Below are 16,086 nucleotides of genomic sequence, written 5' to 3'. Positions count from 1 at the left end.
CACTGTATTGAAGGGAAGATGGATGGGGTCATGTATTGAGAGATTTTGACAAACAACCTCCTTCCCTCAGTAAGAGCACTGAAGATGGGTCATGGCTGGGTCTTCCAGCATGACAATGACCCAAAAACACATAGCCAGGGCAACTAAGGAGGGACTCCATAAGAAGCATTTCAAGGTCCTGGAGTGGCCTGGACAGTCTCCAGACCTGAACTCAATAGAAAATCTTTGGAGGGAGCTGAAACTCCAAACCTGAAAGATCTAGAGAAGATCTGTATGGAGGAGTGGACCAAAATCCCTGCTACAGTGTGTGCAAACCTGGTGAAAAACTACAGGAAACGTTTGACCTCTGTAATTTCAAACAAAGTGTTGGGAAGGTGTTGTAGCACGGACCCACAACAGGGGGCGCAAATGAACGGACAATGAGTAAACCAAAAGTAACAATTTAATGTTGTGATAATACACAACTAAATTCACAGAAATTTGCACAGTCAATTAACACCAGGTGACGTGTGGGCAGGCTCGAAGATAGAAGACCCCCGACGAGAGAGAAGCCGCGTCCCACACGGCTTCCACCACCAACGGCCTGAAGAACACCAGAGCGCCAAGTCCCGAGTCCCCAGGTGGCCTCTGTCTTCGGCTGTCGACCCTGGTACTGCTGGCAGAAAGCAGAGATAAGATGAATGAGTGTGAGTCCGCACACTCAGTAATCCACAGTCCATACACAGTTAGGAGGGAGCTCCTCCACCTCCAATCACACACTGTGCAGCTCCTGGTTAACCACTTATCTGGGTTGGGATGTGAGGCGAAGCCGTCGCTGTCACACCAAACGCCAATTCCCCAGACAAGGCAACACTCCAGGAAACGGCTGCAACAGAAGTTCAGGTTATCACACAAAGTGTCAGTCAGCAGAGAAATTACCTCTTCAGTAGTAGTCGATTTCTCGGCGTGGAGGTGGAGTTGCAGTCCGGCTTATATGATGGTGATGATGATGATGAACGAGTGACAGCTGGTGCAGGGGATGAATGACAGCTGTCACTTCTTCTGGGTCTGGCGCCCTCTCGTGCTTGGAGCCCGCACTCCAAGCAGGGCGCCCTCTGGTGGTGGTGGGCCAGCAGTACCTCCTCTTCAGCGGCCCACATAACAGGACCCCCCCCCCCCTCAACGGGCACCTCCTGGCGTCCGACCAGGCTTGTCCTGATGTCTTGTGTAGAAATCGGCCAGGAGGGCCTCTTCACCCAGGAGCGTTCTTCAGGTCCATACCCCTCCCAGTCCACCAGATATTGGAACCCCCGGCCCTTACGACGGACGGCCAGGAGCCTGCGGACTGTCCAAGCAGGCTCCCCGTCAATGAGCCGGGCAGGAGCGCGTAGGTCCCGGAGTACAGAGGGGCGAGGTGTGGTGTGGCTTTAGACGGGAAACATGAAAAACAGGGTGAATCCGCAGTGAAGCCGGGAGTTGGAGCTTCACTGCGGCCGGGTTGATGATCTTGAGCACACGAAATGGACCAATGAACCTGTCTTTCAGTTTCGGGGAGTCGACACACAGAGGGATGTCCTTGGTCGAGAGCCACACCTCCTGCCCGGGCTGGTATGTGGGGGCCGGGGAACGCCGGCGGTCCGCATGGGCCTTGGCCCTCGTCCGGGCCTTTAACAGGGCAGAGCGGGCTGTCCGCCACACCCGGCGGCACCTCCTGAGGTGGGCCTGGGCCGAGGGCACACCGACCTCTCCCTCCACCAGCGGGAACAATGGGGGCTGGTACCCCAAACATGCCTCAAAAGGGGAGAGGCTGGTAGCAGACGAAACTTGGCTGTTATGGGCATACTTGATCCAGGCCAGATGGTGACTCCAGGCCGCCGGGTGCGCGGAGGTGATGCATCGAAGGGCCTGCTCCAGCTCCTGGTTAGCCCGCTCTGCCTGGCTGTTTGTCTGGGGGTGGTACCCGGACGAGAGACTCACGGTGGCCCCCAGCTCCTTACAGAAACTCTTCCACACCTGCGAAGAGAACTGGGGACCACGATCTGAAACGATGTCCGATGGTATCCCATGCAGCCGCATGACGTGGTGGACCAGAAGGTCTGCCGTCTCCTGGGCCGTCGGGAGCTTTGGGAGGGCCACGAAGTGGGCCGCCTTGGAGAACCGGTCCACTATCGTGAGAATTACGGTATTGCCCTGGGACAGCGGGAGGCCCGTGATGAAGTCCAGGCCGATGTGAGACCAGGGGCGATGAGGCACCGGCAGGGGTTGGAGGAGTCCCGAAGTCCTCCGATGGTCTGCCTTGCCCCCCTGGCGCAGATGGTACAGGCCTGGACGTAGTCCCGGACGTCGGTTTCCAGGGATGCCCAACAGAAGCGCTGCTGGACCACTGCCACGGTCCGACGCACTCCGGGATGACAGGACAGCTTGGACCCTGACAGAAGTCCAATACGGCAGCTCTTGCCTCTGGTGGGACGTACAGTCTGTTCTTGGGGCCGGTCCCCGGGTCCGGGCTCCTTGCCAGGGCCTCCCGGACGGTCTTCTCCACGTCCCAGGTGAGGGAGGCCACGACAGTGGACTCGGGATGATGGTCTCGGTGGAGTTTGACAGCCCCGCTTTGGCTTCTTCTTCGTGCACCCGGGACAATGCATCTGATTTTTGGTTCTTGGTCCCGGGGAGTACGTGATCCAGAAGTCAAAGCGCCCGAACAGAGACCAGCGGGCTTGCCTGGGTTCAGCCGCTTGGCGGTCCGGATGTACTCCAGGTTCCGATGGTCCGTGAAAACCGTGAAGGGCAACGATGCCCCCTCCAGCAGGTGTCTCCACTCTTCAAGAGCCTCCTTCACCGTGAGGAGCTCCTGATTGCCGACGTCATAGTTCCGTTCAGCTGGGGTCAACCTGCGGAAAAATAGGCACAAGGATGGAGAACCTTATCAGCCTCCACGCTCTGGGACAGCACGGCTCCTATCCCTGAGTCAGAGGCGTCCACTTCCACTATGTACTGGCGATCAGGATCAGGCTGCACCAGAACTGGTGCAGTCGAGAACCGGCGTTTCAACTCCTGGAACGCGGCTTCGCACCGATCCGACCAGGCGAAGGGACCTTGGTGGAGGTCAGGGCAGTCAGGGGGCTAACTACCTGACTGTAACCTTTAATGAACCTCCTGTAGAAATTTGCAAAGCCGAGGAACTGCTGTAGTTTCCTGCGGCTTGTTGGTTGGGGCCAATCTCTCACCGCCACAACCTTGGCCGGATCAGGGGCGACGGAGTTGGAGGAGATGAGACCCCAGGAAGGACAAAGAAGTGCGGTGGAACTCGCACTTCTCGCCCTTCACAAACAGCCGGTTCTCCAACAACCGCTGTAGGACCTGACGTACATGCTGGACATGGGTCTCAGGGTCCGGGGAAAAGATTATATCGTCCAGATATACGAAGACGAACCGATGCAGGAAGTCCTGCAAGACGTCATTTACCAAAGCTTGGAACGTCGCGGGGGCGTTAGTGAGGCCGAACGGCATGACCAGGTACTCAAAGTGACCTAACGGGGTGTTGAATGCAGTCTTCCATTCGTCTCCCTTCCGGATCCGAACCAGGTGGTACGCGTTTCTAAGATCCAATTTAGTGAAAATTTGGGCTCCATGCAGGGGCGTGAACACTGAATCCAACAGAGGTAACGGGTATCGGTTGCGAACCGTGATCTCGTTCAGCCCTCTGTAATCAATGCATGGACAGAGTCCGCCGTCCTTTTTACCCACAAAAAAGAAACCAGCACCCATCGGGGAGGTGGAGTTCCGGATCAGCCCAGCAGCTAAAGAGTCCCGGATGTACTCCATTGATTCGCGTTCTGGACGTGAGAGTTGTACAACCTACTGGACGGATACTCAGCACCCGGGACCAAATCGATGGCACAATCGTACGGTCGGTGCGGGGGAAGAGTGAGCGCCAGATCTTTGCTGAAAACGTCAGCAAGATCATGGTACTCCTTTGGCACCGCCGATAGATTGGGGGGGACTTTAACCTCCTCATTAGCCGTCGTGCCGGGAGGAACCGTGGATCCTAAACACTCCCGGAGGCAGGTTTCGCTCCACTGCGTCACAACCCCGGACGGCCAATCTATCCGGGGATTGTGCTTCACCATCCATGGAAATCCCAAAATCACTCGGGAGATAGATGGTGTTACATGGAACACGATCTCCTCCCTGTGATTCCCAGACACAACCAAGGTCACTGGTTGTGTCTGATGTGTGATTAATGGAAGCAGGGTGCCATCTAGTGCTCGCACCTGCAATGGTGCCGGCAGAGCCACCAGGGGGAGCCCTACTTCCTTTGCCCATCTGCTATCTAGCAGATTCCCTTCCGACCCCGTGTCTACCAGTGCTGGGGCGTGAAGGGTTAAATCCCCACAAAGGATCGTTACTGGGATTCGTGCAGATTTGCGGGTTTCCCCGCGTGCGTGTTATGGCCCACCCTTAGCCCAGTTTCTAAGGACGGGCGTTGTAGTTTGACCGTTTGGGGCAGTCCTTCTGCCAGTGCTCACAAGAGCCGCAGATAAACACTCCCCGTGGGCCAGCCTCCTTTGTCTGATGTTTGTTTTCACTTTGGCCTTGCTTGTGTCCATAGCCTCCTCAGCAGGGGGAGCTGTAGCCACACGGAACTCTCTGGCAGTGAAGCGTGGGGACGACGTCACCTTTTCGGAACCGGAAGGGGGAGGGACGGCTCGTGCCCGGTCACGCCCCCCGGCCTGCTCCCGACGATGCTCGTTTAAACGGTTGTCTAAGCGTATAACTAAATCGACAAGCCATCAAAATCCCGCGGTTCCTCCTTAGCCAGCAGGTGCTCCTTCAGGACCGGGGACAGTCCATTTACGAAGGAGGCGCGGAGCGCAACGTTATTCCAGCCGGACCTCGCTGCCGCGATGCGGAAGTCGACTGCATACCGGCTGCGCTACGGTGCCCCTGTCTCATAGACAGCAGCACGTTCGAAGCGGTCTCGCCTCTGTTAGGATGGTCAAACACTTGTTTGAACTCCCTACAAACCCAGTATAGACGTTAGGAGCCGTGAATTCTGCTCCCAAAGCGCCGTAGCCCAGGCGCATGCCTCTCCTCGAAGCAGATTAATAACATAAGCCACCCGGCTGGCGTCTGACGCGTACATGACAGGGCGCTGTGAAAAGACGAGCGAACACTGCATGAGGAAGTCTGCGCACGTCTCAACACAGCCCCCGTACGGTTCCGGAGGGCTTATGTATGCTTCAGGGGACAGTGGGGGGGGTCGTTGAACGACCAGTGGAACGTCTGTTCAGGCCCAGGACCAGCCAGAGGAGTGGCTGCAGCAGCACCTGATCGCGCGCTTCCACCCTGGCGGTGAGAGCCTCCCCCTCCGGTTAAGGAGAACATTCTGCTCGGTCACTAAATCTAACCGAGCCGTGAAGGCGGTTAAGATCTGCTGCAGCTCACTCAACACGCCTCCCGCTGACGCCTGCGCTCCTGGCTCTTCCATTGGCCGTTCAAGCTCGGGTTGACGCCCCTCGGAATCCATGACGATGGCCGAGAAATCCTGTTGGGAAGGTGTCGTAGCACGGACCCACAACAGGGGGCACAAATGACGGACAATGTAAGCCAAAAAGTAACAATTTAATGTTGTGATAATACACAACTAAATTCACAGAAATTTGCACAGTCAATTAACACCAGGTGACGTGTGGGCAGGCTCGAAATAGAAGACCCCCGACGAGAGAGAAGCCGCGTCCCACACGGCTTCCACCACCAACGGCCTGAAGAACACCGGAGCCACCAAGTCCCGAGTCCCCAGGTGGCCTCTGTCTTCGGCTGTCGACCCTGGTACTGCTGGCAGAAAGCAGAGATAAGATGAATGAGTGTGAGTCCGCACACTCAGTAATCCACAGTCCATACACAGTTAGGAGGGAGCTCCTCCACCTCCAATCACACCTCGTGCAGCTCCTGGTTAACCACTTATCTGGGTTGGGATGTGAGGCGAAGCCGTCGCTGTCACACCAAACGCCAATTCCCCAGACAAGGCAACACTCCAGGAAACGGCTGCAACAGAAGTTCAGGTTATACACACAAGTGTCAGTCAGCAGAGAAATTACCTCTTCAGTAGTAGTCGATTTCTCGGCGAGGAGGTGGAGTGCAGTCCGGCTTTTATGATGGTGATGATGATGATGAACGAGTGACAGCTGGTGCAGGGGATGAATGACAGCTGTCACTTCTTCTGGGTCTGGCGCCCTCTCGTGCTTGGAGCCCGCACTCCAGCAGGACGCCCTCTGGTGGTGGTGGGCCAGCAGTACCTCCTCTTCAGCGCCACATAACACAAAGGCTACTGTACCAAATATTAACATTGATTTTCACAGGTGTTCAAATACATATTTTCAGCAGTAACATACAAATAATTATTAAAAAATCATACATTATAATTTCCGGATTTTTTTTTTTTTTTTAGATTAGTCTCTCACAGTAGACATGCACCTAAGATGAAAATTTCAGACCCCTCCATGATTTCTAAGAGAACTTGCAAAACCGCAGGGTATTGAAAATTGAAATACGTATTTTCCTCACTATATATATATATTATATATAATATATATATATATATATATATATATATATAAAATCTTTTGTGCTTTAACACATTACAGCATAATAAACAGGTGTAGTACAGATTAAAGTCTACTAAGTCTACTTCTTAAAGGACTTTTTTTTTATAAACAAGTCAAACAATTGAGTAGATCATTTTCCATTAAATTTTGCCAGTCACTGCTATTCTGCCAACAACGTAGGTGAGAATCCCTTGATATTAGTCGATGGGTGTAACATTGCATTACGACCATTTTTCCCCTGTGTAAGAAGCCTTTAGCCATTTTTGAAGCAAACATTCACAACACTGAATTTGCCAATAAGACAGATTTTTTTTGGGTGAATGCCAAATACAAGTTTTCTAATATATACCTGTCAGTGCCAAATCACAATTTCCAAAGTAAAAAATACACATTTCTGTCTAGTCCTGTGAGATATTGATATATTATCAATAAATCTCCCTTTTTTGACGTGTGGATCGGGAGGTCCGGGCGGCTTTGCTTGAGCTGCTGCCCCAGCGACCCGACTCCAGATAAAGCGGAAGAAAATGGATGGATGATTGTCTACACTCTGCAAGATTAAAAATAGCAAATCAAAGGTAAATACTGGGTATTTAGGATGTTTTTCTTTGTTGGAATGGCTGTAATTTAACACAGTGCCAAAACAGAGAATACGTTTTGAAGAGAAATGCTGTATAAAATTTGACATATTACATGCTAAAGGGAACTGCTAGCTATGACCACAAGATGGCGGCCACACCTCAACATTTCAGAGGCAGCTTCTGCTTTGTGCTGCCTTCAGGTTTCTATGAAAACAGATAAGTGAGCAACAAACGATGACTATGCCCTATCTGTCATCCCTACAATTAATCTGAACATAAATTTTCTTGTATTTTACAGCAGCAGCATGAACAGCACAGCATGTGACATGACATGGAGTTTTAAATGTAGGCTGCTCAAAAGTTTGCCCAAATTAGCCAACGCTTATTCATAATTAGGTTAGTGTGTGCGAGTGTTCCCTGGTCATCATGGGAAATTGTGCTGATAATATTTGATTAATGCCAGTTTTACTAAGCTGTGTCCCTCATGACCAATATTAAATCAGTGAAAAAAATTCATGTTTAACACTTTTCCGATAAGGTTTCTTTATTACACCTTAGATATTATAACACACACACAAAGGTTGGGGACGTTTCTAATTTATATTAGCTAAACGTTTATTGTCGAGGTTTCTCACAGCATGCAAAGCAGCCATTTCAGTTGCCTCAATGGGTTGGGGATTAAGGTGTAGGTAATGTAGACTTCACCATCAGGATTTGTTGTCTGTAAGACAGGCTGTTGCTTGAAAGGTGTGAAATTTAGACATTAAAAGATTTGGCAGCCCAAAACAGCAGCACAATTCATGACCCTATAAGCCGACTGACCAGAAATAAAAGCCCTGTACAACGTAATTACGAATCCTGCAATGAATTCTGTGACTAGTTTTATGGCCGTTCCTACTGGAAGTGTGGATTGTTTTGTATTATGTTTATAAGTGTGTTTCTAATTTTTTTATAAATGCGCGCACACACATATACACACACACATACACAAGATTAAGTAATTCTGACAATTTGAGAGAGTTACCCAATTTATGGCACCAAAAGTACTTGGACATTACAGCTGGTAAGTACTTTCACATCCACATGTGTATATTGCCTCCTTATTTCCTTGACAGTTCTGGAGATTTTAAATGTCTCTTGGAGTTCAGATAATCAGTCCATAAAAAAATGCAAAGAGCATAGTACTATATAAATCTGTGTAGTAGGCCATCGTCAAAATGGAGTGACCATTGACAAAGAAGACCAGTGAAGGAAGGAAGCTGTTAGGACACCTTACAACTTTGAAAGAGATGAAAGCTTCACTGCTTGAAGCTGTAAAAAACAAACAACAACAAAACCCCTCTGGATACACAAATTCAGAAGCATCTGTGTCTCTTTGTGGTTTAGAGAGACAGGTTTGTATATGTCACACATTTGCTAAGCTCCAGTTACACAAAGATAAGACTGCCGGCGATTTGGGAGAGTCACCCACAGTCTTTGTGGTAGCACCATCACAGTACAGCTGCTTTGAGGAGAAAAAAGTTGCAGTCACATAAATAAGAAGACTTGTGCAATGGTTGCAAAGGCGCTGATGCACACCATATACACTATGGTTTCAACATTGTTGTGGGATGGTTGTGTTTATGTGGCCCAAATTTATAAAGCTGTTTTCTGTTAGCTGGCTGTGGTGCTGAACTGTGGTTTTTTGTCAAAGATGATTGAAGACGTCTCTGCAGCAAAATGTGCGTGTCTGCGCAACACGTGCATGCTATTGCCTTGTGTCTTAGACAACATGCTATAAAACACAGAAGACACATCCGACAGTTTTTTCAGAATGCACCCCGACATAGTTGTCCCTAGACATGTCTCATAATTGGCTTGAAAGCTTCAAAAAGTGCACCAAAGACATTCATGATAGAGCATACTGTGGGCAAATGACAGCAATGTTATCATTCATTGTCCGTGTATAGGTGGCTGTGGCATAGGTAGTATGGCACTGCCAGCATGGTGACACCCAGAGCTGCCAATTTTTGGGTCACAAAACACATTCCCCAGTCTCTATAGAAAACCTATGGGTGTCATCAAGGTTTGTCCAGTATATACAGTCTATGGATACTCTGGACTACGATTTTCAGCCCACAACACATCATGTGAATGTGGCATGCACACCTGCAATTTTGTGTTGAACCTGCGGCAGGGTGGTTGCAACCCCTGGTGTGGGCCTGAACCCTAAGTCCAACATCTACAGGAATACCACAGTTGGTTTCAACCTTCCTGTTATTGGCTGACTCGACTGTGTTAAATTTAGGGCTCTATAGGGACAATCCCACCATTTTCAAGGCACATTATGCCCAAAGCCCAAACAAAAATTTGTGGAATCACCCTGTCCAATGACAAAATGTTGATATTTTAAAAATCCTGAACAGTAAAGTCAATGATAAGTGTGCAAGTGAAGGATACAACAACAGCTGTCTGACGCCTGTAGTCTATTTCAGCGCTCAGCCATGGCCATATGTTGCTACGTCATCATGACAATGGGACCTGCTGATTCAAGCCCAAATCAATTGTAACACAGCAGAGGTCGAGATTTTTTCGGACAATTTTTTTTTCGAGTGTGGAGCTTTTTTTGAGTCCAGTCTGAAGGTGTTTCTGAATAAGCTGTTGGGGCACAGCCTTATGGTTTGAGCCTTATTTAGACCCCAGTGAGGGTGAAGAAATCTTGGAGGAAGACCTTCAGTCTGACAACAGTGATTATATTGGCAGAGTTCAAAACACAAAACGATGATTATAAAATAAATAATAATGCAGGTGATTTCTTAGAAATGGTTACATACATTTCAAATTAAAAAATGACACATTGCACCTGCGAGAGACTGAAAGTATCAGCTATTTTTAACTAAATCTTGTTTCCTTCTTGAATACAGTTAGTGTACTGTACGTTAGTAGCGTAACATGTTATTAAATATTAAAACTATTCACACAAGGAGTAAATAAGTCTCACTCCATTCAATTCAATTCAATTCAATTTGTTTTTTATATAGTTGCCCCAAGGCGTTTATATTGTAAGGCAGGCCATACAATAATTATGTAAAACCCCAACGGTCAAAACGACCCCCTGTGAGCAAGCACTTGGCTACAGTGGGAAGGAAAACTCCCTTTTAACAGGAAGAAACCTCCAGCAGAACCAGGCTCAGGGAGGGGCAGTCTTCTGCTGGGACTGGTTGGGGCTGAGGGAGGAACCAGGAAAAAGACATGCGTGGAGGGGAGCAGAGATCGATCATAATGATTAAATGCAGAGGTGCATACAGAGCAAAAAGAGAGCATCATGGGAACCCCCCCAGCAGTCTACGTCTATAGCAGCATAACTAAGGGATGGTTCAGGGTCACCCGATCCAGCCCTAACTATAAGCTTTAGCAAAAAAAAGTCTGAGAGCAAGCGCTCTATTGGGGTGATATGGTACTACGAGGTCCCTAAGATAAGATGGGACCTGATTATTCAAACCTTATAATAAGTAAGAAGAATTTTAAATTCTATTCTAGAATTAACAGGAAGCCAATGAAGAGAGGCCATATGGGTGAGATATGCTCTCTCCTTCTAGTCCCCTCAGTATCTAGCTGCAGCATTTTGAATTAACTGAAGGCTTTTTAGGGAACTTTTAGGACAACCTGATAATAATGAATTACAATAGTCCCAGCCTGTTGTGAAAGTGTAGGAACATGGACCCACAACAGGGGGCAATGAACGGACAATGGAGGAATCAAATAACACTGTTTTTACTGTTGTGAAACAGGCACAACAACACAGCCGATTACAATTGAGACTGAGTCCAATAACAACGGTGTCGTGTGGGCAGGCTCGATAGGAGACGTCTGTCCAAGTCGAACCGGAACCAACCCGATTTCCTCTGCCACCAACCCCGGGAATACTGGAGCCGCCAAGTCCCGAATTCCTTGGCCTAATATCTATCTGTGGTGAAAATTTCATCAATCTGTGCAGTTTTGTTGTAATCCTGCTAACAGACAAATAAAGGACTGCATTTATATAGCCTTTTCCATCTGCATCAGACGCTCAAAGCGCTTTACAATTATGCCTACATTCACCCCGATGTCAGGGTGCTGCCATACAAGGCGCTCACTACACACCGGAGCAATAGGGGATTAAAGACCTTGCCCAGAGCCCTTAGTGATTTTCCAGTCAGGCGGGGATTTGAACCCAGGATCTTCTGGTCTCAAGCCCAACACCTTAACCACTTGACCATCACCTCCCCCATATAAATAAACCCATTGATTTTATTATGTCCTTGGTGGATGTAATGACTGAAGGTCGGTCTGCAACACCAATATCTGGATATGTTGTCAGTGCTGTGAAACTTTCATCTGTAGAATTTAGTGTAACTGAACAATGCACATCAGCACACTCTATGTTGATATTCAAGCATAAACTGAGATCTGCATGTTTCCCCTGTGCCCAGGCTTGTCCACCCCCAGGTGATGTCAACTCCATTGACCTGCTGCCATGTTGCCATGGGTACATGGGTGGGGCCAGCCTTTGCAGCTCCAGGAAGTCAGAAGACGAGTTTGGCAATTTGAGGTGAGGAGTGTTTTGCCATCTTGTGAATTGTTAGTGTAGCAAAGGTGCAGTGATTTGGTGGGGGGTAAATGGTCTGTTCTGCTCCACCCAAAAACGTTAATTTGATATAATTATGTAGTCATATTGTTAGACACAAAAGCTAAGGTAGCGCTTACCCTCCCCATGAGCAAGCACAATGGCAGCCATGCCAAGGAAAAACTCCCTTTTCTCAGTCATTCTAAAAGCAAGAAAAAAGGCCAAAAACTACAAAAGGTTCCAAGATGAAGCAGCCGCATTCGGTGTGATGGAAGTATGTCACTGCATATGTCTTAGGCTTCATTTACTTCTGTCATTAAGAAATACAAACAGTATGGCCATGTACAGTAAATCTGTCAGGAGTAGGCAGTTCAAAAAAAACTGAGTGACTGTGAAGGAGACAAGTGAGGAAAGCCACCAAGACCCCCAGACAACTCTGAAAGAGTTTGTAGTCTTTTGCAGCTATGATTGGAGAAACTGTGCATAGTGCAACTTTTATCTGTTGCATCATGAGTTAGGCAGTGTCATAGTGGCACAGAGAAAGAATTTCTTCAAAAGATGATGTGAAATTTCAGCAAGAGTGCCAGAAGGCACATGAGAGCCCAAAGCATGACGAGAGGAAAATGTGATTAGCTCTAAAGTTGAAAACGTGTTTAACTTTTGTCCACAGCTCTCCCCCAAAGCGGATGCTTGCCCTGTACCACACCACTTACAACGGAAATACTGCTCTCTCAAGGACTCTGCATCACTGCAACAGGTTTGATACCTTCACTATGCTGATTTCTTACAATTTTTACTATGTTATTATATGGTCACATACAAGAGCTGCTGTATTGAACCATCACAGTAAAAGTTTATATTGTGGCATGTCAAAAAAAAAAAAAAAAAAACAACCATTTGGCCTCTATATGACCAAAGTAGGAGGTTTGTCTGCGTTCTCTGCATTACATTGGACCTGTTTCCGGTGGGTGTTTGACTCTGTCAGGGCTGACCCTTTTCACCAGTTCTGTTTGTGGTATTCATGGAAGGGATTTCAAGGCACAGTCAGGAGCTAGAGGGTGTTCAGTTTGATGACCTCAGAGGTGTATCTGCTTTTGCAGATGATGTGGTTGAATAGTTACAGGACTTGGCCGAGGATAGGGAAGTGTGGGATGAGCTGCTTGGTCTGCAGCCACCACGACCCATGAAAATTAATGAATGAGCCATTTTAATTTTTTCCCCAAAAAACTATTCACATAAGGTTGGTTTCCTTAAATAATAATATTAAGGACCTTTGGTGTCATTGATACGTTACTCACTCATCTTCAACCGTTTACCCCAATTAAGGGTCATGGGGGGGCTATCCCAGCAGTCATAAGGCGTCAGGCAGGGTACACCCTGGACAGGGCGCCAGTCTGTCGCTTGGGCACATATAGACAAACAAACATTCACACGCACACCTACGGACAATTTAAAGTTTCCAGTCCACCTAACCTGCATGTCTTGTGTGGGAGGAAGTCGGAGCACCCAGAGGAAACCCACACAAACACGAGGAGAGCATGCAAATGCCACAAAGAAAGGCTACAGGTGGGAATCAATCCCATGACCTTCTTGCTGTGAGGCAACAGTGCTAATCACTAAGCCACTGAGCTGCCCCATTCATTGCACATACATAGTATGCAAAAAATTTGTCCTATGCATTTAACCCATCCTAATTACAATTTGACACAATCCAACCATTAGGAACAGTGGGCATTCAGAGTCTGGCACCCAGTAACAAACTCCAGATGTGGAGACGCTGGGGCAGAGAAAGGAGCAGACCCTAAATAAGCATGTTTTTGATTGTGGGAGGAAACTGGAATGCCCGGAGGAAACCCACGCAGACATGGGGAGAGCATGCAAACTCCACACAGAAAGAGGGGGAAGTGATTCCACGACCTTCTTGCTATGAGGCATTAGTGCTAACCAGTAATCCACCGTGCTGCCACCATGTAAAGCTATAGCGTGTAGGATTTAGGGATGTTTATTTGAAGAAATGGAATATCATCCATAATCATTTGTTCATCAGTGTATAATTACTTGCAACAATAAATCAGTGTATTTTCATAAGCTTGAATGAGTCCACCATGTTTACGTCAGAAAAGGTCCTCTCATGGATGTCCAAAAGGGACATACTTTGCAACATGACCAGAAGACTGAAGAAAAAAGAAGAGGAATTAGTGGTTGCCCCTACACACTGTCTTTTGGTGGCTAGAGCAGGCTAACAAGTTCAGAGGACATGTCGCACTGAAATCATGACAATATAGATTTAGGCTTAATGACCATCCAATGATACACTGGGATTACCCTGTGCACCCTGGGCCGGGCTCAAAGTATACGGCATTCGCAATAAACAGCTATGGAGACTGCCGTAAGCAGAGTACTTGTGAGTAATCATTTTTCCAAGGATTTTCAACAGCATTTATGTGCTTTGAGAAAAAACGTCCCAGTGCACACTAAAATTGAATATAGCTGCTAACATTAAGAATGGAGTCTCAGATTAATTGCAAAGTTTACATAAGTGTGATGTCGTGTTATGATGGTTTATTTTAAGTGGTAAATTGTTTATTTTGATGCAGTCATGGTAGAAGGAGCAGCCGCTCTCCACTGTGAGAAAACGTAGTGCACGTGCACGGCCATTAGTCATAAATGCACACACAGTACAGCCAAAGCGCATTGGCATTTGGCACAAGTTTTACGCCGGATGCCGGTGCTGACACAACTCCAGCTTTCTCTGGAGAAACACGCATAGCTGCTGGTGTTCTGAAGAGGAAGTGTTGTCATCAATATAACTGTGAAAAAACGTGCTGCTCTGCACACATCAAGATCCAATATCCAAAAAACAAAACAAAATAAAATAAAGCCTATCAGGGACAAATCCACTTACACTATGCACTTCAGACCATGTATTGTGATACAACTCTGACTTATGAATCCTCCGAACCTTGAGGGACATCAACTGCATCAACTTTTTAAGTAAACAAGCAAACAGAGTTATTTTTTGGTGAATTTTCTATAAATATCTCAAAAATAATGCATGTCCAACTAGAAGCACTCAGAGAGTGCAAACCTCCGCCAAGGCCATAGGGTCACTGACGCCATAACATCTACACGCTGTGGAATCATTGACCTAAAAAAGTCTAACAGTGATGTTGCTCAGTAGTAAAAAAAGTTTCATCTGCTGTGACTGGATAGCATGTATCCTTAGCGCTTGGCATCACAGTTTATTGCAACTTGCACCTTTCCAGAAGCTACTGTCATCTGAGCACTGATATTGATATTGCATGTGCTTATAGACAAAACAAATAGAGACAAAATTCAATTTATTATTCAACTAAACTGCAAATATATGAATTTTTTTAACATTTATGAACACTTCTCTAAACAAGGCCATAGGGTCACTGACCCTAAAGAGATTCCCTCCTTGGGACAGTGATCTATTCAACAATTCAGTGTTACAACCAAAACTATGATACATACCGGTACACTTTTCTTTCCTTTATTTGACATCCTTACCACTACCACTACTTGGAATCACTTTTATGTCTTTATTAGTTCAAACGTTATTGTATAAAAACGAATTTTTGGTAATGGCGGTTTTTTTCTGGATCTAGCTCCATAACATTTGAAGCAAATGTGGTCATCATCAAATCTGATGACACCTTACTGAATCAGTACAGATTCAGCTACAATTTGGTGTTAGTTGTGCATCTCTAGCTTTATTTGTCACCTCACACTGACACATTTTCTATTTTCCCTATATTTTTGCATATTCTGGATCACCGGATCCGGAATCCGGATCCGATCACCAGACTTTGTGTTTGATAGAACATTTGACTATGTTACACCCTAATTTTTTTTCAAGCCTTCTGCCTTGTTTTTGTGGAGTTAGAAACTACAACCCCTGGCAAAAAATTATGGAATCACTGGCCTCGGAGGATGTTCATTCAGTTGTTTAATTTTGTAGAAAAAAAGCAGATCACAGACATGCACAAAACTAAAGTCCTTTCAAATGGCAACTTTCCTGGCTTTAAGAAACACTATAAGAAATCAAGAAAAAAAAAATTGTGGGCAGTGAGTACGGTTACTTTTTTAGAACAAGCAGAGGGAAAAAATATGGAATCAATCATTCTGAGGAAAAAAATATGGAATCATGAAAAAAAAAGAACGCTCCAACACATCACTATATTTTGTTACACCACCTCTGGCTTTTTATAACAGCTTGCAGTCTCTGAGGCATGGACTTAATGAGTGACAAACAGTACTCAGTACAATTTTTTTTCCTGATTTCTTATAGTGTTTCTTAAAGCCAGAAAGT

General features: G+C 46.8%; 1 protein-coding gene across 1 annotated transcript in view; it reads left to right on the top strand.

Moving 5' to 3' along the window:
• Positions 1-16,086, top strand: part of phf1 (PHD finger protein 1) — an 84,109-nt gene that overhangs the window by 67,051 nt on the left and 972 nt on the right.

This window comes from Thalassophryne amazonica, chromosome 7, assembly GCF_902500255.1.
Source record: "Thalassophryne amazonica chromosome 7, fThaAma1.1, whole genome shotgun sequence".
NCBI classification, from domain to species: Eukaryota; Metazoa; Chordata; class Actinopteri; order Batrachoidiformes; family Batrachoididae; genus Thalassophryne; species Thalassophryne amazonica.
This window is presented reverse-complemented; position numbering and strand designations above follow the sequence as displayed.